The sequence below is a fragment of the Sus scrofa genome, chromosome 1 (assembly GCF_054392235.1).
Source record: "Sus scrofa isolate SSC_HxYL_T2T_F1_AM1 chromosome 1, Sscrofa_HxYL_maternal_Yorkshire_Landrace_v2.0, whole genome shotgun sequence".
NCBI lineage: Eukaryota > Metazoa > Chordata > Mammalia > Artiodactyla > Suidae > Sus > Sus scrofa.
In genome coordinates this window covers 37,269,753-37,293,639 of record NC_139383.1, presented here as the reverse complement: position 1 = coordinate 37,293,639, position 23,887 = coordinate 37,269,753, and the positions used below count along the sequence as shown (strand labels likewise).

General features: G+C 37.4%; 1 long non-coding RNA gene across 9 annotated transcripts in view; it reads right to left on the bottom strand.

Moving 5' to 3' along the window:
- The window catches only part of LOC110260189 (uncharacterized), a 335,979-nt gene that overhangs the window by 303,767 nt on the left and 8,325 nt on the right, over positions 1-23,887 (bottom strand). For 5 of the 9 annotated variants that reach the window (XR_014839663.1, XR_014839657.1, XR_014839649.1 and 2 more), the window contains exons 2-3: positions 13,181-13,288; positions 960-1,230 (exon numbers count right to left, since the gene is read on the bottom strand). This is a non-coding gene — a long non-coding RNA (uncharacterized LOC110260189). The remainder of the gene's footprint in view (positions 1-959; positions 1,231-13,180; positions 13,289-23,887) is intronic. The other 4 variants (XR_014839654.1, XR_002343031.2, XR_014839648.1 and 1 more) reach the window with 1 other exon arrangement.

The window sequence follows — 23,887 nt, the reverse complement described above, 5'->3', positions numbered from 1 at the left end:
CAAGTAGAAAACATATGCAGTAAGATATAGTTGATAATAGTAAAAAGGGAATCATGAAGGATATGTGTCAGAGAGAATTTGCTGCTCTTTTCCAGTCACCCTGGAGAAATTTATGAAAAAATAGGATGTCTTAATGTGTAAGAATGCCTACTGAGCTAAAGGGTGCAAACTTCCTAGAAATGAGTTTTAGCTGAGGAGATAAAACTTAAGGATGGAATAGAAGCATTAAGGAATTTTTTGCTCAGAAAGGAGCAAATAAAAGCAGCAGGGGTGGGGAAAATGGACAGAAGTAAACTCATAAGAATCAGAGTGCCAAAGAGCTTTGAAATAGGAGGAGAGGACCCAGATATATTTGAAAGGATATGTCATGGTCAAAATAAAGGATGGAAAAAACAACTCAAGCCCACCATGGTGGGTTTATAGAGAAGGCTGATGGTGGTGGCCATGAATCCAATAAGGATCAAGAGGATAGTAATAATAGCTACTATTTGTTGAGTACTTACTAAGTATTAGAACACTTTTGTAAGAAATTGTTCCATTTTTAAAACACTCTCTAAAGGATATTGTGATATTCATCACATAGATTTAAAAAAAAAGAGAGACTCAGGAAAAGTGACTTCTCCAAGGACAAACCCAGGTCTATCTGTGCTATTTTCAATACACCGTTACTGTTTGCTCATGAATAGGAAAGCCCCTTATCTAGGGCTTTGGGCAATCAAAAATCACGAAGGAAAAAAGCAGTCAGAGGTAACCATTGATAGATCATGTGGAACTATTTCTCCTTGAGCAAAGGGATTATCTACTTACTCCTTGCATTTAGCCCAGGGTCTGGAACCTGTAGGAGACACACCAGTGTACCTTCAAGGAAAGTCTTGCTGCCCAGCTGCCGGATCGTGGTCAGCCTTCAGCTGCCACTTCCAACAAGGTTAGCCTCAGCTGTAGATTAAAAATTGCCTCACATGATATCACGCCCTGTTCCAAAAGCCTGCATCCAGTAACAGAGCAAAGAGAGGAGAGTGGCGCTGAAGGATAAAGGCCTGAGGCTGATGTGAGTCAGCTCTGATGGGCAGTCTGACTTCAGAGTTCCCTGCCAAACGGGCCAAGATCTTGTCAGTTCTGCTTTGCAATTTGACTTCTCTCTTGGCCCAATTCTGCTGCTGCCCTCTTCTTTTCACAGGTGTTGGTCCCTAGTAAACATCTTGGACTCCAGATGCTTCCAGAGAACACAGCCTGCAACAAACCCATTATGTACCCAATAAATCCTTGAGAAATGAATGGATGGATAAAGTGGTATAAGTTAAGGAGCATTTTTAAAGATTCTTTTCCCCTCAAACATGTTCCATTAGCTAGCGACTGAGATTCTCCAACTAGAGGTTTACTCCTTGATCTTAGTACTTCTGCTCTTAGAAATGCTCAGGCGGGAAACAGCATGTCAAACTTAGTGGACCCATATACTGTAATGTAAAGAAAGTCCTGAAAGCACATTGTGATAGGAGGAGAGGGAGAAAAAGTATGAGAGCAATAAAAGGACACCAAGAACTCATCTTCTACAGCTCAAACTTTCAGGAGTTGAGCAAAGTGAAACCAACACAGAAGGATAAGGGAACCATGGAGGTCACTTTAAAGGGAATATTATTTCCTTATTTATGCAATCTTGGTGCTGCTTGCACTCTGAGACTTTTTTCACTCCTGTAGTGATAGAAAGATTCCATCATACCTGTAAAAAAACAGCCCGGGCTTTCCAGGGAGTTTCTTTCTTATTACTATCGTCATCATCATCACCATCATCATTGCTACAACAGGCAAACATATAGTCACCGATATCATTCTCCAGGTTTATTTCTCCTTTGTATAGCTTTATTTTGAATATTTTTTTAAGACAAAAGGAAAATGGCATGTCCAGTTTTATAATGATTTCCAAACTTACCCTCTCCCTGGTCAACTGAAGGAAAACATCCTCCACAATTGAAGAGCTAAATAACATGAAGCAGCTTCAAGTCACTTTCAATCTCTTATAAAACCTTAACCTCTAGAAGATTCTCACTTCTCCCTTAATGTCTCTCTCCAAGGATGGCCTTAAAATCTGGAATAGCTTTCCAAAAGGCAGTGAATTTGTTTCTATTCAGAAAATGTTAAAGGTTCATTTTATCCAAAGTAGTTTTTTAAATATACGTTTTTACAAAGCAGTTGGGATTGGAAGAAGGAGGTTGGGATTAGACTAAGGACTTTGTGCGTCCCCATAACTGCTTTGTTCTCCCTGTTGGAATAGTGGCCAGTGATGCTTTTGTCATCCTATTCATCCTAAAATCCTGTCCAACCCTCTGAATCCAGTCCCTACCACAACCACGCTACCACCCCCCTGCCATTCCCTATCCACTCAGTATTCCTTTCCACCAATGGACATTTTTTGCTCCTCCTTCTAATACTGGGTTTTGAAAGAAAAAAAAATTATTTTTTTCCTAACTCTGTACTCTCATTTAAAATCTCTCCCCTCTTCCCCTTGTTCTCACCCACTTACCACATCTCCAGCTCACCTCTGACCCCTATACCTCCCCAGCCATTTCATCACTCACTTGGCTTGAGTCAGGGGAATGATTCATGGAATCATAAAACTCAGGGTGGACGAGACCTTAAAGGTCAGCTAATTCAACCACTCGACTAAGTGGAAAAACCAGCTCTTATTTTCATTCTTTCTTCCTGACTTCTCACACTCAATTGCAAACATCGGTACAATGTCTCTAGTTGTTACAGAACTTCCTGCTTTGGATACTCTTTAAACCCAAGTGGATTCTCCTCACTCTGAGATACTTAGAGTAGACAGCAGACTATAGATGAGGAAACCTACAATCCTCTGAACATAGAGTTGGTCTCTCTCTCAAAAAAGGTTTCAAGAGGAACACATTTATTTCACTTACTCCAGTTATTCCATAGGACAACTAAATATTGTCCCCAGAAACTATAAGTAGATGATTCATCAAAAAGATATACAAATGGCCCATAAACATATTAAACTACAATAAAACTCACTCGTAGTAAGATAAATATAAATTAAAATTACAATAAAATATTTCTCATCTATCATATGACAAAAGTTTAAAACAGGCACTCTCATACATGGCTAATCAGGGTGTACAAAGCCTTTATGGACAGGGATTTGCAATATCTAACAAAACTACATATGTGTCTACCATTTAACTCCTCAATACCACTACTAGGAATTTTACCCTGAAAATACACCTCCAAAAAAAAAAAAAAATATATATATATATATATATATACACACAATATTATTCAAATTATTCATTGCAGTATTGCTTATAATTTTTAAATATAGGAAACAGCCAGAATGCCCACTTATAGGAAAGCAGTTGAATAAACAATTGTGTAGGCACACAGTGGAGTACTAGGCAGCTGTAAAAAAGAATGAGTAAGATATCTATGGAACCAATATGGAGTGCTCTCTAGGATATATTGTTAAATGAAAAAAGAAAAGCATATCTAGTTATTTTTGTGTAAGAAAGAAGAGAAATTTAGAAAAGATGCATACATCTACTCATCTACACGTAAAGAAACATAGGATAAAATAGAAACTAATGATACCAGTGAAAGGAATAAAAGGAATGGTAGGAAATTATATCACTTTTTGTATAATCCTGACTGGTGGAATCATTTGAATGATTCATGTACTCAAGAAAACAAGGATGGGAAAAAACTAAAACAGAATGCAAACATGAACAAATGAGCCACACTGGGGGATGGGGAGAAAACTAATTCAAGTAATTTTTAAGTGAAATAGCTGGAGTACATACCTTTGGGCTAAAAGCAAAAAGCATTAACAATTACTGAACTCTAATCGACAGGGTTTCTTTTTCTCACTGACATGTAGACATGAAACTATTTTCTGTATATTCTAGGATTAAGCAAATGAGTACATATATGGTGGTCAGGGGAGCCTGATTTCTCACTGACAAAGAAGAGTTACAAAAGTTGAAAAGAGGGAAGGTCTAAATGATCCCTGGGGTTTTTCCCAGCTCTGTCAGCTGAGAAGGCTTAGAAGCAGTGACACCCATTCTCCACTCACAAAACAAAACAAGTCTGGGGTGTGGAAAGGACAACTTTGGTCTGGAAAATCTTTTTGCGGCAGAAAATAAGGAATTGCTCAAAGAAATGATGGGGACATACCAAAAGGGCAAAGAAGCTAACTTAAAGAGTTTCCCACAAGTCAAACCTTGGAAATTTAAGTACCAAAATAATAACAACAGTATAGGAAAGTTCCCTTTTCTCCACATCCTCTCCAGCATTTGCTAATTTATTAGTGATGGCCATTATGACTGGTGTGATGTGGTACTTCACCGTAGTTTTGATTTACATTTCTCTAATAATTAGTAATGTTGGGCATCTTTTCATGAGTTCTCTGGCCATCTGTATGTCTTCTCTGGAGAAATGTCTAGATCGTCCTCTCATTTTTCAGTTGGGTTGTTTGTTTTTTGTTGTTGAGTTGCATGAGTTGTTTGTATATTTTGGATATTAAACACTTGTCAGATGCATCATTTACAACTATTTTCTCCCATTCTGTAGGTTGTCTTTTCATTTTGTTTATGGTTTCCTTTGCTACGCAAAAGCTTGTAAGTTGACTAGGTCCCGTATGTTTATTTATGTTTGTATTTCTATTGCTTTGGGAGACTGACTTAAGAAAAACATTTGCACAGTTAATGTCAGAGAATGTTTTCCTATGTTCTCTTCTAGGAGTTTTATGGTGTCTTATCTTATGTTTAACGCTTTAAGCCATTATGAGTTTGTGCATGACGTGAGGGTGAGTTCTAGTTTTATTGATTTACATGGGGCGATCCAGTTTTGCCAGCACCACTTGCTGAGGCGACTAGAACCCTCCTACACTGTTGGTACAACCACTATGGAAAACAGTATGGAGGTTCCTCAGAAAACTAAATATAGAATGATTCAGAAATCCCACTCCTGGACACATAGCCAGACAAAACTACAATTCAAAAAGATAACATGCAACCATATGTTCATTACAGCACTATTCACAATAGCCAAGACATGGAAACCACCTAAATGTCCATCAACAGATGAATGGATTAAGACGGTGTGGTATATGTACACAATGGAATACTACTCAGCCATAAAAAATAACCAAAAATAATGCCATTTTCAGCAACATGGATGCAAACAGAGATTCTCATACTAAGCAAAGTAAGTCAGAAAGAGAAATACAAACACCATATCATATCACTTATATGTGGCATCAAAGATGTGGCACAAATGAACCTATCTACAATACAGAAACAGACTCGTAGACATGGAGAACAGATTTATGGTTGCCACAGAGTACGGGAGGAAATGCAAGGAACTGGGAGTTTAGGATTTAGTAGATGCAAATTATTACATTTAGAATGGATAAGCAATGAAATCCTGCTGTATAGCACAGGGAACTATATCCAATCTCTTATGATAGAACATGATGGAAGATAATACGAGAAAAATAATGTATACATATGTGTAGCTGGGTCACTTTGCTATACAACAGAAACTGGCACAACATTGTAAATCAACTACACTTTAACTTTAAAAAAAATAATAGGGAGTTCCCGTCGTGGCGCAGTGGTTAACGAATCCGATTAGGAACCATGAGGTTGCGGGTTCGGTCCCTGCCCTTGCTCAGTGGGTTAACGATCCGGCGTTGCCATGAGCTGTGGTGTAGGTTGCAGACGCGGCTCAGATCCCGCGTTGCTGTGGCCCTGGCGTAGGCCGGTGGCTACAGCTCCAATTGGACCCCTAGCCTGGGAACCTCCATATGCTGCGGGAGCGGCCCAAGAAATAGCAAAAAGACAAAAAAATAAAAATAAAAAAATAATAATAACAGTAACTTATTATAACCCATTGAATAAAATAAGAATATGGGAGTTCCCATTGTGGTGCAGCAGAGACAAATCCAATTAGTATCCATGAGGATGCAGGTTCAATCCCTGGCCTCGTTCAGTGAGCTGGGGATCCACCATTGCCATGAGCTGTGGTATAGGTCACAGACCGGCTCAGATATGGTGTTGCTGTGGCTGTGGTGTAGGCCAGCAGCTATAGCTCCAATTCAACCCCTAACCCAGGAACTTCACATGCTGTGGGTGTGGCTGTAAAAAAAAAAAAAAAAGAATCCATGAGTCCACAGTATTATTCATACATATATACATATAAAGAGAAAGTTCTTCCTCATAGTATGAAACGAATTAATAAATATAGAAAAAATGATGGACTTAGAAAGCCACCAATAGCAACCATCATTGAAACAATTGATTCAGGCAAGAATCATTAATGGGTGCTAAACTAGTATATGTGAATTTGATGAGTAATAGAGTATTTACATAGTCTTTAAAAGTTTCTTCCATAAAAGATTTATTAACTACAATGAATAAAATAGTAACTTTTCATTGGAGAAAACTGGCAGACACCTCCTTAATCAAATAACCAAACATTATCAGTAATGGTGCATCAACATCACATGCCTAATGATATGATGCCCTGAGAAGGACATAGCATCACTCCTAGGAGATTCCTGCTGAAAATGTATACACTGAATCTAATCATGAGGAAACATCAAATTCAAATTAAAGAACATTCCAAAACATAATTGGCCACACACTTCAAAAATGTCAGTATCATAAAATACAAAGCAATACTGAAGAATTGTTTCAAGTTAAAGGAGACTAAACTGAATGCAATGTGAGATTCTGCAGGGGTTTTTGGGGGGGTTTGTTTTTGGGTTTTTGGCTGGTGTTGTGTTTTTGCTTTTTTGTTTGGACAATCTGAAAAATCTGTCTGTATATTAGGTAATAGTGAGATATCAGTGTTAAATTTCCAGATTTTGATAATTACGCTTAGTTATGTAAGAGAATGTCCTCGATTTTAGTATACACACTTGAAATAAGTAGGGGTAAGTGGTATCATGTCTGCCAGTTTCAATTTCTACCTTTTTGAGACTCTAGGTAAAGAGTATAAGTAAATTCTCTGCAATTGTCTGGCAACTTTTCTGAAATTTGAAATTAGGTCAAAATAAAAACACAGAGGAGAAAATACTATTATCCTCTTGGGGATGATATCGCCATTGCGTACTAAGCATTTATCGTAGGCTCTATACTCTACTCTACTCCATCTGTGTTGCATTCTATGGGATCTTCCGCCTACACATCCTGGTAACAAAATTGAAAGTTTGGGTGGAGTGGGCAGCCTTTAATTCTCCTTACTCTTAGATGTAAAAAGCAGACATATTTCCATTTTTATTTAACATGTAGCAAATCCATCCTTCGCACACAGTAGTAGTTGTTATAGGTACATATGCTGCTCTCATTATGTCATCTACCAAAGGTGGCTGCAGGAATATGATGTGAGACATTTGGGCCAATTCCAATCCTTTTCTATAAATCTACTCTAAAGCAGGAACTCTTAGACACCTACATAGTCCATCTAAAGATGACTAAGGAAGGCTAAAATAGGACCATTTGTACTTTTTAAAAAATATCTACGTATTTGGAGAAGGGCTTGTCTACAGTATACTAAAGCACTGCGCAAATGTGTATGACTCATTCATTCATTCTTTCATTCACAAGGTCTTCATGGAAAAACTAGTACTCATCAAGTTTTATGGTTAAGTTCTGCAGATTTTAGGGCTAAAGGAAATGTTCCTCTTCTGGAACAGTATTTTTGGTGAAGAACAATGTGGTAAGTGCAGTAATTGAATTATATACTAAGTATTATAGAAACACAAAGGACAGCATGATTAACCTCACAGCAGTTGATACTCACTCACAGAGGCAAGAGTCAAAAAAGTTATAAAAGACACCTGATTTCCATCCCTCTTCCAGACTAACATCCAAAGCCTTGTCTGCGGTATTTCTGCGAACACGGAAAGGGATTAGGTATCATTCTTATACCTTCGAACTGACTCAGAGGCGGGGGCAGGGAAAAGGTGAGGCCCTGGGGAGGGGAGCAAATTGATCAAAGCAGCAGATCTCCTGGCTTTGTACCTCCACCCATACAGAGCGCCTCCACTTCACTGCACTAAGATACAGACACCACAAAATAGCAGTTCATTTGATAAAAAGATCGGTGCTAAAAAAAAAAAAAAAAAAAATTAAACCAAACATGATTTTTCAAGAGAAAAATGTGTGTCTGTGTATGTCTGTGTGTGTGTGTGTGTGTGTGTGTGTGTGTGTGTGCGCGTTTTCAGTTGGGATGTAGTTCTCTCAATACCTTGCATCTAGGTACACAAAAAGATTATTCAAAGGCTGTGCTAACAAGAGTTGGTTTATGTAAAAAGATAAATATTGCTGTAACATTCATAAGAGTGAAACACTGATACAACTTAAACATCCAGGGAATGGTTAGGTAAATGCTACCCCAAGCCAAATTATGAAGGGAATTTTTTTAAGGAAGTTGATTAATATGTGCCCATCAAAAAGATTACTGTCTAATATACCTACAATTTTATTAGCATTACAAGACTAACAAAGTGTGAATCTCAATTTACAAATTCAGATGTACAAGAAATGTAACTTCCTAAAAACAACGAACTTATTTTCTGTTATAACCTTATTTTTATGTGATAATAGAAAGTTAATTACTGATATTGCAGTTGTGTCCCGGGAAAGATGGTCTACGGTCAAGATGTGGGTGAAGAGACATCTGGTCTTGGATTTTCTCCTCGCTCAGTACTAGGTCCTAGGTACATTTCACCCTGTCTGGTCACACATCTTAGGATCACGCTAGTCATTTCTGCATCCTCTCCTCCCTGAGTGTGGCTCTCCCAGCTACTGCCATGTTGTTCCCAAGAGTCATTCCATTCTTGCTAGGCTATAGGAAATTCCCAGAGACTGTCTAAAGTCCCATGGGTCTAGACAAACCCCAGTGGCATTTCCTGGGATCTTGACACCTTGCCCGAAGGTCTACCATGCAAGTGGGCACAACCACTCCACCTTCAGATTTGATTCAATAAATTGGTTTGAGTCCTGTCTCTACACCACCATGTTCACCTGAACTGGGGACCCTTAAGAAAGGATGTCACATACAGTCGTGTGGTTTGAATAATGCACAAAGGTATTGCTTGAGTATGAGTGGGGAGAAAATCTAGAAAGCCGAGGCTGTTGGAAGGAGGACGGGCTTTTGTACAAATGTATACAAAGGTGTTGTCAGCCACTTAAGCTACTATCCTTGAGAAGGATCCACTCAACAAGGCACTTTATGGTAATTCATACACCAAAATATGGCATTTTTCTAATTTTCAGAATGAAGCTGCATAAGCCACTAGAGGTTCTTTCTTCCTCTCTAAAATCTCTTTCTTCTCACAAGAATTGTTCTCTTTTTTTTATCTAGACTTGAAAGTGTTAAGGCGTCTTCTGACTTTCCCTATCTTCTTCAAAAATGCTTTTTATCCCCTGGGTCTTTTTCTATTCCCACAAGGGCTCAAAATGTTGAGTCTCAAAAGTTGACGACTTCCTTTTTTAAGTGCATTCAGTTGGGTCATCTTTTCCCTGAGGCAAGTGATGGAATGGGTGAAAGGCCAGGACCACCAGGAAATACAGTGGGGGAAAAAACCCTCAATTAACATTTCAAAATGTCATCTTACCACTCTGTGGGCACAGACTAGCACTGGAAGGCTATACTTGTCTGAACTGTTAGCAGTAATTCTCAGGAGTGGATTTTGGAGATGAGACCTTTCTTTTTTGCTATATAAATTTCTGCATTGGAACTGTTTTTATAAGGAGCTTGTGTGACTTTCGCAATTTTTTGAAAGACAGACTTTTTTAAAACTGGGGGGAAAAAATGCTCCAGTATACTTTTAATGATAGTATCCAGAAAGATAACTTGTTTGTTCTCCCTTCTTATTAGTGCTTTGTGCTATAGCTATCTTGCTATGGTCAAGTCAGACCATGTTTAAGTTCTTGCTCATTGTTTAAATGATAACATTAATGTGAGCTATAGAAACGGCAGTATTAACTGATGGAAACAATAAAGATTAAAACATACATAATGGGGGAGATCCCATTGTGGTTCAGCGGAAGGAAACCTGACTAGTATCTATGAGAATGCAGGTTCAATCCCTGGCCCCAGTCAGTGGATTCAAGATAAGGCATTGCTGCGAGCTGTGGCAGTAGGTCACAGATGCAGCTCGGATCTGGCTTTGCTATAGCTGTTGTGTAGACTAGCAGCTGCAGCTTCAATTTGACACCTTGCCTGGGAACTTCTATATACCACAGGTGTGGCCCCAGGGAAAAAAAAAAAAAAAGTACATAATTGCCATGATTTAATTTGATTTACCTTCCAGGGAGGGCCACAAAGGGTCCCATGACTAGAATTCTGATTTCTCACTTCCTTTTGCAATTGAGGAAGAGCCAACACTTAACAGATTACAACAGTAAATCCCAGATGGTGGCCCAAAGGAACAGAGCTGGGAGAGCTGGGACAAAGCTCACATCCTCCAGGCTCTAGATCAGTGTCCTTTCTCTCACAGAACAAGCTTTCTCAGTTTGGGCTATTTCTCTCCTTTAGTGAATATAGAGAGAATGCGAGCAGAGGTGAATTTAAGTGAATGAAGTTTAAGCTTCAAGGGCCTAATTTGCATGGGCTCTTTCTAAGGTCCTTAGAGAGCCACAGCATTGGGTTCACATGGGCACCTGAATTTGCAAAATGTGCAAAGTAATATTTTTTTTAACAGAAATTGGTTAAAGCCACTATCTCTTTGCACTCCCTTCCTACTCGGTGGCACTGGATGGCCATGTGCCTTTTGGAGATATGATTAAGGGGCGGTTCATTCAGTTGGAGATACATACAGTTTCAGTACATTGTCATATATGGACATGGTTCACAGATAGCCCCATGAAAGTCATCACCAGCTATCCCTAGGCAGGTATAGGTTCTAAGAATCCCCTTACCTCCCTGATCTCCTGACATAGAGGTGCAGGACTAGAGGCTGACTCCTTCATAGCTCAGTTCTAATAGCATGTGACTGTGGAGAAATGAGCTTGAAATGTATGGAGCCAGAAGCTAATTTGTACAAAATTTTTTCAATCACCAAATGTATAAAATTTTAACAGAGAATTTGGTTCTCATCAAGATCTAATCAAAACGGATGTTATCTTGTCAGGAATATATTTTTAAAAGCAGTAACTACAATTATAAAAGGTCCATATTTCTCTCAGTTTGTGATAATTGTGTGAGACAGAATTTATTAGAATTTCTAGATTTGAAGGGAACAAACCATTAACTATATTAAAAATAGAGAGCAGATCTATCACTGTTCAATAGCATGGCAAAAGGTTTTCCCAATTTTACAACAGCTGTACAATGTTATGACATTACTAACAATGATAATGCTAAAATTTTTACTTTTTAAAAATGTTCCATCAAGACTAAAACATCTTTCTAGTCTAAAACATAAAATTGACATTTAGTAAAAAGCGAAGAATATACAGCCAAGACAGTATTTTTTTAAAAGCAGTATAGGGAGTTCCTATTGTGCCTCAACAGGTTAAGAACCTGACTAGTATCCATGAGGATGCAGGTTCAATCCCTGGCCTCACTCAGTGGGTTAAGGATCCAGCGTTGCATCAAGCTGCAGTATTAGGTTGCAGAGGCAGCTCGAACCTGGTGTTGCTGTGGCTGTGGCTGTATCATAGGCTGGCGGCTGCACGTTTGATTCATCCTCTAGCCTGGGGATTTCCATATGCCTCAGGTGAAACTCTAAAAAAAAAAAAAAAAAAAAAAAAAAAGCAGTATAGAGGTGTGCCATACTATTAATTTAAAAATTACTCTTTCTAGATTTTCATTTTGGTTTTCGTGGCTTTATAAGCTTTCATATATTTGTAATTTGCATGTGTACATGTACCTAATTTTGTATTCTTTTTTTGAAAGAAAGTCCCTCAAATTGTATATGCTTCAGGAAGCCATTAAACTCAGATGCACCCTGACAGGGAGCATAGTTTTAGATTTTCTTTTGATGCTTGCCTCTAGCAGCTTCATTAATCCTGACTTCTCATCCCATTTTCCCCTACCTCTTCAATCTCTCTTCCTTGAAGGTAAATACACAGAAATCTTCCCAAGATACCTAGTCAGAATTAATCGCCTTTTTTTTTTTTGCAATTTTCACAGCAGCCAGTACTTGCCTCTGACATTATATTTATCAGAATCTTCCCTGGATTAATTTATATGTCATATGTATATTGAGGATCAATTATATGCTGAGTTCTGTGTGGGGTCTGTACCCCCCTTGGCCCAGGCCTTGCTCATTTTTATTATTTTTTTTAATATTTTATAACTTTATTTAATTATCATTTTATTCCTTTTTGGCTGGATTGTGGCAATCCCAGGCCAGGGATAGAATATGAGCCACAGCCATACCAATGCTGGATCCTTAACCCACTGCTGGGGATTGAACCCATGCCACCATAGAGACAACACTGGATCCTAACCCACTGTGCCATAGCCGGAACTCTTTTTTTTTTTTTTTTGCCTTTTCTAGGGCCGCTCCTGCAGCATATGGACATTCCTAGGCTAGGGGTCTAATCGGAGCTGTAGCTGCCGGCCTACACCAGAGCCACAGCAACACAGGATCTGAGCTGCATCTGCAACCTACATCACAGCTCACGGCAATGCCAGATCCTTAACCCACTGAGCAAGGCCAGGGATTGAACCAGCAACCTCATGGTTCCTAGTCGGATTCTTTAACCACTGCGCCACAACGGGAACTCCCAGGCCGCTGAATTTTAAAAGGCCCTCCAATGCGGGTTCGATCCCTAGCCTTGCTCAGTGGGTTACTGATCCGGCATTGCCGTGAGCTGTGGTGTAGGTCGCAGACAGGGCTCAGATCCCACGTTGCTGTGGCTCTGGTGTAGGCCGGCGGCTGCAGCTCCAATTGGACCCCTAGCCTGGGAACCTCCATATGCCGCAGGAGCGGCCCTAGAAAAGGCAAAAAGACCAAAAATAAAATAAAATAAAATAAAATAAAATAAAATAAAATAAAATAAAATAAAATAAAATAAAATAAAATAAAATAAAATAAAATTAAAAAATAAAAGGCTCTCCAGCCACATCCTTCCAAACAGGCTGGAGGTCTGTGGGCACAATGGGGCACACACTCATCCAGAGCCCTGGTTTCCTTTCCTAGATCACATACCTGGGACTCCAGAATTCCTTGCTTAAATGCATACCAATCTGCTTCTTCATGGGCTTCTTACCCTGGTCCTTCCTCTAGAGAGCTGATTTGTCACTGGTATGCTCACCCCTAAGACCAAGAAGAAGCTGTTATTACAATGGGGTAGAGAAGGTACAGAACCTGGCAATTAAGCGAGAGCTCTTAGGCTGTAATGCCCCAGACCTTACAAATGTCAGTATGAACCTGCTAATACTGTAGCTGGATGTCCACGCATTGTTTTTAACCCAGAGGTTCCTAAACTTTCTCTACCTCTGTAATTTTTTAGTGTCTTTGTATGGCATGGAATAACTAGGACACAAGAAATACCTAACAGTTCCATTTATTAAGTAAATCCAAACTACTTAATAGTAGTAATTCACACGGTATCTGACAGATGTCACATTGTTTCCCTCAGAAATGTAAAGTATCTGGCAGCTACCTTGTATATTTGCCAGAGATCTGGGATAACTCAGCGTACAATTTGAGAACTGTGGTTCTACATAATAGAGTACCAATTTCTTTGGAAAATATACTGTGTCCCATTCATCATTGGCAAATTATATTCTCCAAAAATTACCACATTCCAGCCCCACATACTTTTCTAGAAACTTACCACTCTCTCCATGAGATACAAAGTCTAATTCCCTTCCCCTTGAATTTGAATGGACTGTTGACTCATTTGTAATCAAAGGAATGCAGTGGCAATGACACTGCATGACTTTCAAGTCGGGGGTCATAACAGGTGATGGACCACACACCTTGTTACCTGGAACCCTTGCTCTGAGCTGCCATGTAAAAAATCCAACAGCCTTGATGTCACCATGCTGTAAGGAAGTCCAGACTAGCCCACTCAAAGAGACTATATTAACGGGTTCTGAAGCTACTTGAAGGAAAACAGAGTCCTCAGCTCCTCTAGCTCTTGCTGTTCCAACTCCAACCACTGAGTGCAACCCAATGCTATAACCACTCATCTGAGTAAGCCCTTCCTCAATTCCTGTCTCATAGAACCCGTGCTCATAAGAAAGTGACTGCTATTATCTTAAGCCATTAGTTTTAGAGTGATTTCTTGGACAATAATAGTAACTGGAAAACTCTTTTTTTTTTGACAGTTAGCATAGTATTTTGAATATTTTGGAAGGCTAATAAATGCTCATCAAATTGAATGAAAAAAATGGGAAATCTCAAAGTCCTAGTAATTAATCTAAATTTCAATAATGATTGAAAAGAACAAAGTTACCTATGTCTATGTTGAAAATATGGAAACTTAGGTTAGATGTATTCTGATTTCATAACAAATCTTACATACCAGGGTTTGATTTTTTTTTTAAGAATTTTAATAAATCCCTTACATGAGTCAATTTCCTTGCCTTTTGTTTTCATGTCCATGTGACAAAGGGCAGAAAAATAATTCTAAGTACTCATTAGCAAGCTCACTACATCACGAGGTCACTGTAGGGGTCATGTATGCTGAATTATTAATTCCAGTTAATTGAGTATTTTAATTAGTCAATTCAGATTAAGCAAAGTACTACTATAATTGGTGGATTCCAAAGGCAGCCATCTGTTCCCTTTGTGAGTATTAATATTATATCCTATAGAGTCTAGCAAGAAGAATCTGTCAAGTAGAAATTTTCTTAACATTAGCAAGAGGTGAAGGCATAGGGGAAAAAAAAGAAGGGCTAAGGAGCAAATAGACTAAGGACAGGAAAAAAAAGAAAAAAGAAACCCTAGGAAGAAAGGAAACAGTGCAATTATTTCCTATGTTAAGACAATAAAACTGAATTTAACTTTAGACATCTGTTGTTTGAGCCTGGTGTTTTTTTCATTGGAGAGGAGGGAGATAATTAAAATGCCATGTAGCTGCTTGCCTTGTATGCATTTCTAAGCATAATTCAAACTCTTATGAATCTGCCCTCTCAAAGAAATAGCTGATTATAGAAACAGAACAAAACCTCTTTGATCCCTCTTGTGATACAACTAGGTCATAAGAAGCAGAATGCCAAATATATTGTTTTGGTTGATTCTTCATGGAAAGTCTGACCTGGGGAGGTTTTAAAATGAACAATGATGGAAACCAAAGCAGAATATAAAGCCAAAGACTTGTTGACATGAAAAAACACCAACTCCATGAAGTTTACCTAAATGGACTTTTTGTTGACATGACTATTTCTTTTTCCTAACTTCCTTCACAATGAGGTTACCCCCATGAATAGTGTGTAAAATGTACAATGATAAATATCTGGTGTATGCAATGACAGATGAATGACCGTGCCATGCAAAAGCCCTTAACACCTTAGGTACTTGTGGAAAAAAAAAAAAATGATGAGTTTCTCATAAGTTTCAACCTGCGTTTCTGGTGGTTTTGTTATCTGAAATACGTAAATGTATTTTTGTCTTCTAGTCAGAGAGAAGCTATTGTACTTTTGAAATTAATTGTGCCTCTCTCTAAAAACAAATCTTGAAATATTTTGTGGAAAATCTAGTATTTTTAAATATTTACCTATAAAATGATACAATTAAGATAAGGCTATATACCAATTAGGGTGGGTTTTATCCCCCTTACAAAAGATTGGTAATCCCTTACAAAATAGTTTAAAAACCAAAAGTGATTCACATAACTATTATGACTTAGGACTCGTTTCAGAAATAGCTCAATCAGGAACATGTCTCTGTTTTTCTATGATTTCCTTGGTTTTGCCCTTCTCCATAATGTCACCTTCAGGCACCCCTCATGATTGCAAAACAAGTCTCCCAGGAAGGTGGGTTTCACATGTTCTCGCTCATATCCCTCAATCAGCTCACTGACTGAACTTCCCAGGCATGATCTCAGTGGCTAGGACTGCTGCACATGCGTACACAAGCCTATAGGAAGCCAAACACAAGCATGTCCTGATTGGTCTAGACCAATTCAAACCCCACCCCTGGACTGAAAGCAGTTCAATCCCACCCCACTCCACAAAGAAGAGGGGTGGCTGTCCTGAGGAAAATCTAAGTACTGCAAGGAAGAAAGGAAAAGGGGTATTGGCTACTGGGAAGATAACTGATGTTCACTACAAGTAGCTCATATGAATTGTCACAGCAGCTCATATCTTCTGGGCAAGTATAACTATGGGAAAGTATAAGATTTTCACCAGAAAAAAAAAAACCTTATGTTATAAATTATGTTTTTAAAAATACAGAAATAATGAATTTATCTGAAACAAATCAAAGAATCAAATTAGCAAGTATTTAAGCTACAGAAAATGGTGTATGGCCATAGTTCTGATTCATTTAGCAAATATTATTTGAGTATTTAAATATACCAGAGTGCTTACATATACCAGGTGCTATGCTAGGTTCTGGACAGTAAGGATCTCTTTATTATTTTTCTTCACTAATTCTACATTGCAAAAAAATATTACCTACCAAACTACAAAGCCACTAACTTGTTTTCTTAAAGATTAATCAGACACATAAGCTAAAAGAAATCCTAAAAGATAAAAAATGATATAAATTTTAAGAAATCCAAAAAGGTAAAAAATGACCAGTGCTGAAACTTTGAAGACAGGTGACATTTTTATTAGTCTATTCAGTATCATTTTGATATAAATAAATTGATAACATAATTTCTAGTAGCCTAAAAAGCAAAAGTATTTTTTAAAGTTTAACTTAATAGTGTCTGTATGTATGTGTATGTGTATATATATATATATATATATAAAACATCTCTTAGGCTTTTAGAAATAATGGCTCTCCTCCCCACAAAAAATACTGACTACTGTTGTGAATCACTAGTGACATGAGGGCCTCAAATTAGGAACAATGATCAAAATAAAACAAAAAGTATAGACACAAATATAAATACATATATCATATAAATCTTATACATTATTGCTATTAACTTTAAAGCTCAATCCTCCACTAAATCACTTTCCAGCAAGAAGACATACTCTGATAAAGGGCTTCCAAATTTCTTATTTGTCATTTAATTCCCTACAGGAATCAGACTGAGCCTCCCTGACTCAATCTGAGCTCAACCTGGGGTTGTTTCTTCATCATATGACACAGGGCAATCAATCCCAAACCTCAGGGTGCCACTGGATATATGCAGAATTAACCTTAAGAATTAATATCTTTAGCATTTAAGTAGCTCATACCATTTGCACATTTCTCTACAAAAAAACAGCCTGAATTGTATATATTAGTCAAAAACCTAGCAGAAGTGTACACAGGACCAGTCAAGCGTGCAGCTGGTATCTGCTGAATGTGTGCACCTTCTTCACACGTTCTAAATTTCTATCCTGCTAGAAATAGCCAACCTCTGTTCAGATGATCATTTTTACTAAACACTTCACCTCCCACAAAGCAATAGTGTGTAAGATTTATATAATTAGTGTTTGTAAGGGACTGCTAGAGCCTGGTCTGAAAGATGCCTTTGAAGAGGAAAAGATTGTTGATACTATGACGTCCTGGATGTCTTATCCTTATCAAGTCCGCTTCTATGAGGAAAAGCTACAGAAATGATAGATGGGACCACTTTTATTCAGCCCAGTTACAGGTGGCAAAACACTGCTGTAGGACTCAGGCAAGAATATGTCCCTAGGCGACATCAACTGTATAAACTTATATCCTGTCAATCACTAAGAATGCCGGTACGATACTTTATAGACCAGGGATAATGTTAATTCCATCCTGCTTACAGTATGCTTTGTACTGGAAAAGTTCAAGGCACTTTGCAAGCATCATAATTTAGCGAAGCATGAAATGAAAGCTACACATAGGAAAGTTGAAGCATTTTGAAAAATTAAGAGATAATCTTTATTCAGTCATTAACCAAGGGTTGACATTCAGTACCACAAATGCTTTTCCTCATGCAGACTATGTTTGTTGTTATTTAGGGAATGAAGGAAAAGGAAATTGATCTTCACCAACTGTATACAATGGACTACATATTGCTAGGAGGTCTCATATTATTTTATTTGATCTTTAAAACAACTCAGTGAGGTATATTTTATAGTTGAGGAAACTAAGGTTTAGTGGAAACATTAATTTGGTTGAGTTAACATGGGCTACCAAGGGACAGAGCCGAGAACTTAAGCCAAGATTGCATGATTCTAGAGCCATTGCCCTTTCCACTACGTGTACAACAGTGCACTAATAGCACCACCAGTCTAGTAGTTTCTTTCTTCTAGGAGCTTGTCCTTACTTTTGCAAAGAACAGAATAAAACATATCTTTTTCAAATAAATTATTCTTGGTTTTGTTGTTGATTTCAAATAAATTATTCTTGAAATATTCATGAAGCCATCTCACACCATGCCAGCCCTCATTTCTCTTTTCTATCCATGAATTGTGGACCAGAATACACAGTTTAGCATTTGATTATTTACAGGAAGCCTCTATTTTAAAACAGTACCTAATTTACACCTACCTACCGCCAATCAGACACACAAACTACCTCCAATGCTTCCACCATCACTGGGGTCAATAATGCCATTACTACGGTAGGAATTCCAAAAGGAAAGAAAGTGAATGGGTTCCTCAGTGTAAACAAAGACAATAACTGACAAAATGGGAATGCCTTAAGATACCATGATGGACAGGCAGACTCAAAAAGCTGACTCTCAACTCAAAATTAAGTTGTCCTCCTGTAAATTGAACTTTTTAAAGATACACTGTTATGCTCTTGGAATTTGGGAAAAAAAGCCAAATCATTTAGTTCACACTCTTTTCCTAAAATATACATTCCACCAAGAGGCATCTTACTTTCACAACTTAGGGATAATTAAGATTTTTTTCCCAATACTTCTAGGAAATCAATTGCACTGAAGAACTGACCAATTTTTTAGAAGAATGAAGATGGAGGTAGCTAATTCTGAAACATGGGGCAGCTTGCAGAAAGTTCAAGAATCAAGGTACAAGGCGAGGCTCAGACCAGTGTGAAGGTATTCAGGACAAATAACCAGGAGAGCTAGGGTTAGTAGAAAGAAAGATAGATAGAAAGGAAAATGAGAGGATGCTAAGAAGACATTAGAGGATTTGGGGGAGATATTTGACAAAATGATTCTGAAGTTCTTCAGGAAGTATATACACAAGGGATACCACTGACAGGTGAATGGATACCCAAAATGCGGTATTACTTACAATGGAATATTACTCAGCCATAGAAAGGAATTAGGTTCTGACACATGCTACAACATGGATGAACCTAAAAAACATAACGCTAAGTGAAATAAGCCAGGCATAAAAGGATAAATACTCTATGATTCCACTTATATAAAATATCTAGAATAGGCATATTTATTGAGAGAGAGAAAGCAGATTAGAGGTTACCAGGGACTGGGGCAAAAGGGCTGTAAGAAGTTATTGCTTAATGGACACAGAGTTTCTGTTTGAGGTGATGATAAATTTTGGAAAAAGATAGTTGTGATGGCTGTAGAATGTTGTAAACATAATTAATGCCACTGAATTGTAGACTTTAAAATGGTTAAAATGGAATATTTTATGTTGTGCATATCATGTCACGATTTTAAAATAGTAATAAAAAAAATAGAAAGAACAAGTCAAGAAAACAACTAAAGAAAAAAGCAAGAGAAATGAAACTAGTCCAAGCCTTGCTATTTATTAAAATATACTATTTTAAAATTATGATCACTAAAATAGTGAGATACTGACACAGAAACAAAGAAACAAATTAATTGTATCAAATAGAAAGCCTATGGGCAGACCTGATTATATACATGTTTTTGGTATGTAATGAAGGAGTAATTTAAGTCAATGAAAGAAAAGTAATGTATGACTATCAATTAATGAGCCACTTGAAAGAGGAGTTGCCTCCTGAGGGCAGGATTCTGCCTGCCTTGTATCCCTCAAGCAATTATCCATCAAGCAAAAGTATATGACACCTGGTACATTGTAAGCATGTAGTTAATGTTTGTTGAATGAACTAAAATTCATCCCTATATAATAAAACATACCAGAATGAATTCTATATTGAATAAAATTTTAAAAAAAATCTGGATTGAATAAAGTTTTTTTTTAACTGGGAAAAAAATGTCAAGTACTGAGCAATGAAAAAGTAAAAACCTCTATATATGCACACTAAATTTTGCATAAATAAGATTTAAAAGAAGAGAAGCTGAAAAAAATATATATGCAATATATAAGATAAACATTAGGTGCTTTGATTTATAATTAGCACTTGTAATGCAATAATAAAAGGACAACTCCCTCGAAAGAGAAATAAAGTGTATCAACACTCATGAAAAACTACAAATGGCCAGTAAGACCATGAAAAAATCCCTACATCATCAATAATCAAAAAAATCCTAAAACTGGAGGTCCCATCATGGCTCAGTGGTTAATGAACCCGACTAGTATCCATGAGGACCCAAGATCCATCTCTGGCATTGCTCAGTGGGTTAAGAATCTGGCATTGCCATGAATTGTGGTGTAAGTTGCAGATGCAGCTCAGATCCTGCAGTGCAGGATTCAGTGTAGGCCAGCAGCTACAGCTCAGATTTGACCCCTAGCCTGGGAACCTCTATATGCCGCAGGTACAGCTCTAAAAAGATTAAAAAAAAAAAAAAAAAAAAAAACCTAAAATCAAAATGATAGATACTGTTTCACCTATCAGGTTGGCAACCATCAAACTATCTAGTGTTGGTGATTATTTAGAGAAATGAGGGTTCTAACACTGCCGGAAGGGATATAAATTGTTCCAACTGTTATGAAAGGTAATTTGGCAGGAAATGCCAAAAATGTTTAATATGTGAATACCATTTGGTCATCTGATTCTATTTTTAATAATTTAGACTAAAAACAATTAATAAAATGTATATGCTTTTTACTTACAAGATTTTTTTAGCATTGTTTATAATAGAAAGATTTAAAAACATTTAAATGCCCAGTAATACGAGTTCCCACTGTGGCACACTGCATTAAGGATCCAGCATTGACTCTGTGGAGGCTTGGGTTGCTGCTGAGGCACAGATTCAATATCCAGTCCAGCAGAGTGGATTAAGAATCTGGTGTTGCTGCAGCTGTGGTGAGGTTGTAGCTGAGGCTCAGATTCAGTCCCTGGCCTGAGAACTTGCATATGCCTCAGGTGATGCCAAACAAACAAACAAAATAAGAAGAAGAAATGGTTAAGTAAATTTAAGGTACATCCATACCAAAGATTACTACTGTATCAGAAAAAAAAGTTACAGGTATTTTTAGCGAAATGAGGGAAATGTTCATTACACACATTTAGGTCTAAAAACAGATTATCAAATATTACTAGGCAAAATTATTCCATGTTTTGTGAATAGGAAAAAACACAAAAACTGAAAGAATAATTATCAAAGCTCTAATAATGATCCTCTCTGATTGTCAGGTTAAATTGCAATTTAAATATTATTGCTAACACAATCTACTAATTTTTCTGCAATGAGCATGTATTGCTACTACAATATAAAAGCAATACAAGATGGCTTTAAATTTCTTAAGGAAAGAAAGTAACAAGGAAGTTGGTCCCCTGTTCTTAGGACCCATGATTGTAATATCTCTTTTTCCCTGAGTCAAGCACATTACGAAGGACTTGACATCCCCTATTTTATTTGATCCTTATCCTTCATTAGGTATCATTAAGCCCATGAATGAGGTCCTGGTTTCAGAAAAAAGAGCATGTTCAAGGCCATGGAACTAGAGGCAAACCTAGGAATGCCCACCCTACCCCACCCCCCACCCCGGCCAGTGTCTGATGCTAAAGCTTATATTCTTAACCACAAACTTTCCTGGGTCTGTTATGGAGTAACACGGCCTTTTGAGGATAGACTCAGAAAAGTAACCACCAGGTATGACAGATTCTATGAGAAAATGTTTTTGGATTTCAAACAACACACCTACAAATGGTCTTTGGGAAACAAATTTTTCTTATACTGTGCATCACTTCTATCAATTTTCAGTCTGTGTCGGTGTCACATAAATTCTTCTCAGAGGCAATATCCAGCAATGGGTAAGAGCACTAGCCCAGAATTAGATTCCCTAGGTCAAACTTTACATATCCCTTAATACCCATAAAACCCCAGGCAGGTACTTAACATCAGTGGGTCTGATTCCTCACCAGTAAGATAAAAGATAATGAAACTTCCAGTTATAATAAAAACAGGGACTAAGGATGTAATGTACAATATGTTAAAATGAACACTCCTATATGTTATACACAAAAGTTGTTAAGAAAGTAATTCCTAACAGTTTTTACCACAAGGAAAAATTTTTCCTATTCCTTTAATTTCGTAACTATGTGATATGATGGCTGTTCACTACACTCATTGTATCAATAAGTTCATGATGTATGTAAGTTGAATCATTACACTGAATACTTTGTCAATTATATCTCAATAAAACCAGAAAAAAAATTTTTATAAATAAATCTAAACTCACATACATCATACATACTTACAATGATTGTCCGACCTCAAGGAGTTCTGGTGAGGATAAAATGAACTAATCCACATAGTGCTCTCTTAGCTAAGTGCCTGACACATAGCAAGTACTTGATAAATGGCAGTTACTCAAATGTTTTCTCTGGATAGTAAACTCTCCAAAGGCAAAAAATCACATGTTATGTTGCTTTTCAATTCCCTGATGAGCGCACTAGATGATTGATCAGAGGATGAAGCTGGATGTGAAAGGCTGTCTGATGGGAAGTCTCTGCACTGCAAGATCTCTGCTCTGATTCAACTTCAACTAGAACCCTATCTGGCTAACCTTGGTTCACTAATTGTAGCCTTGTTTTATTCTCATCTCCAGTGCAGTGACTAAAAGAAAATCATGATTTTAACCTGTCTTGCATTTCCTAATTAAACATTATTGCTGTTCACCCATTGAATATCCAATATTTACATGCAAATTACTGCCATTTCGACAAGGCCTTTCAGGAAAGGATGTATAACTTTACTGGTCTAAAAATAGTTTTAAAATACATAAGTAAAAAATAAAAAGTTAAGTAACACTTGAACAGTAACATCCATGAATATTTATCTATAGCACCCTGCAGAAAAGTAACTGTAACCTATTTCTCTCTTTCACAAGAAAGCAGCAGGAAAGAATCCCAGCTCAATCCCTCACTTAAAGTATTCAATCTGGATAAATCTGAAATAGCTAGCAGCCTTCCCATTCTATGTGTTACTTTGAAGTTGATGAAGGTGAAAACCTCACTTTAGAAAGTTCTCTTAATCCTTGAGAGTATAACAGTGTGCTGATTTTAATTGTGACAAGACAGATTGTGAAACAAATCTATAAATATCGGTGTGCAAGTCCTGATAAGTCTGTGAATACTCTACAAAACAGGTAGTGAACATGTTTTTTCATCATATTATAAACCCCAGGAACCCAATTAAAAGCAATGAGTTGCCCAAGAGCTGAGTTAACAGTCCTACTTAACAATATTCTTCTAGTGGCTAAATGACTTGCACTGAGAAAAAAAGATTAAGAATTTCATTTATAAATTGTCCTGGAATTCTTTTTCGACTATAATACTTTCAAGTCAAATTAGTGACAACATGAGTTCTCTTAGGGGGCAGTGGGTTAAGAATCCAGGGTTGTCATTGCAGTGGCTTAGGTTGCTGCTGTGGCATGGGTTTGAACCCTGGCCTGGGAATTTTTATACGCTGCAGGCACAGCCAAAAAAAAAAAAAAAAAATGAAAAATAAGTTAGTGATGGAGT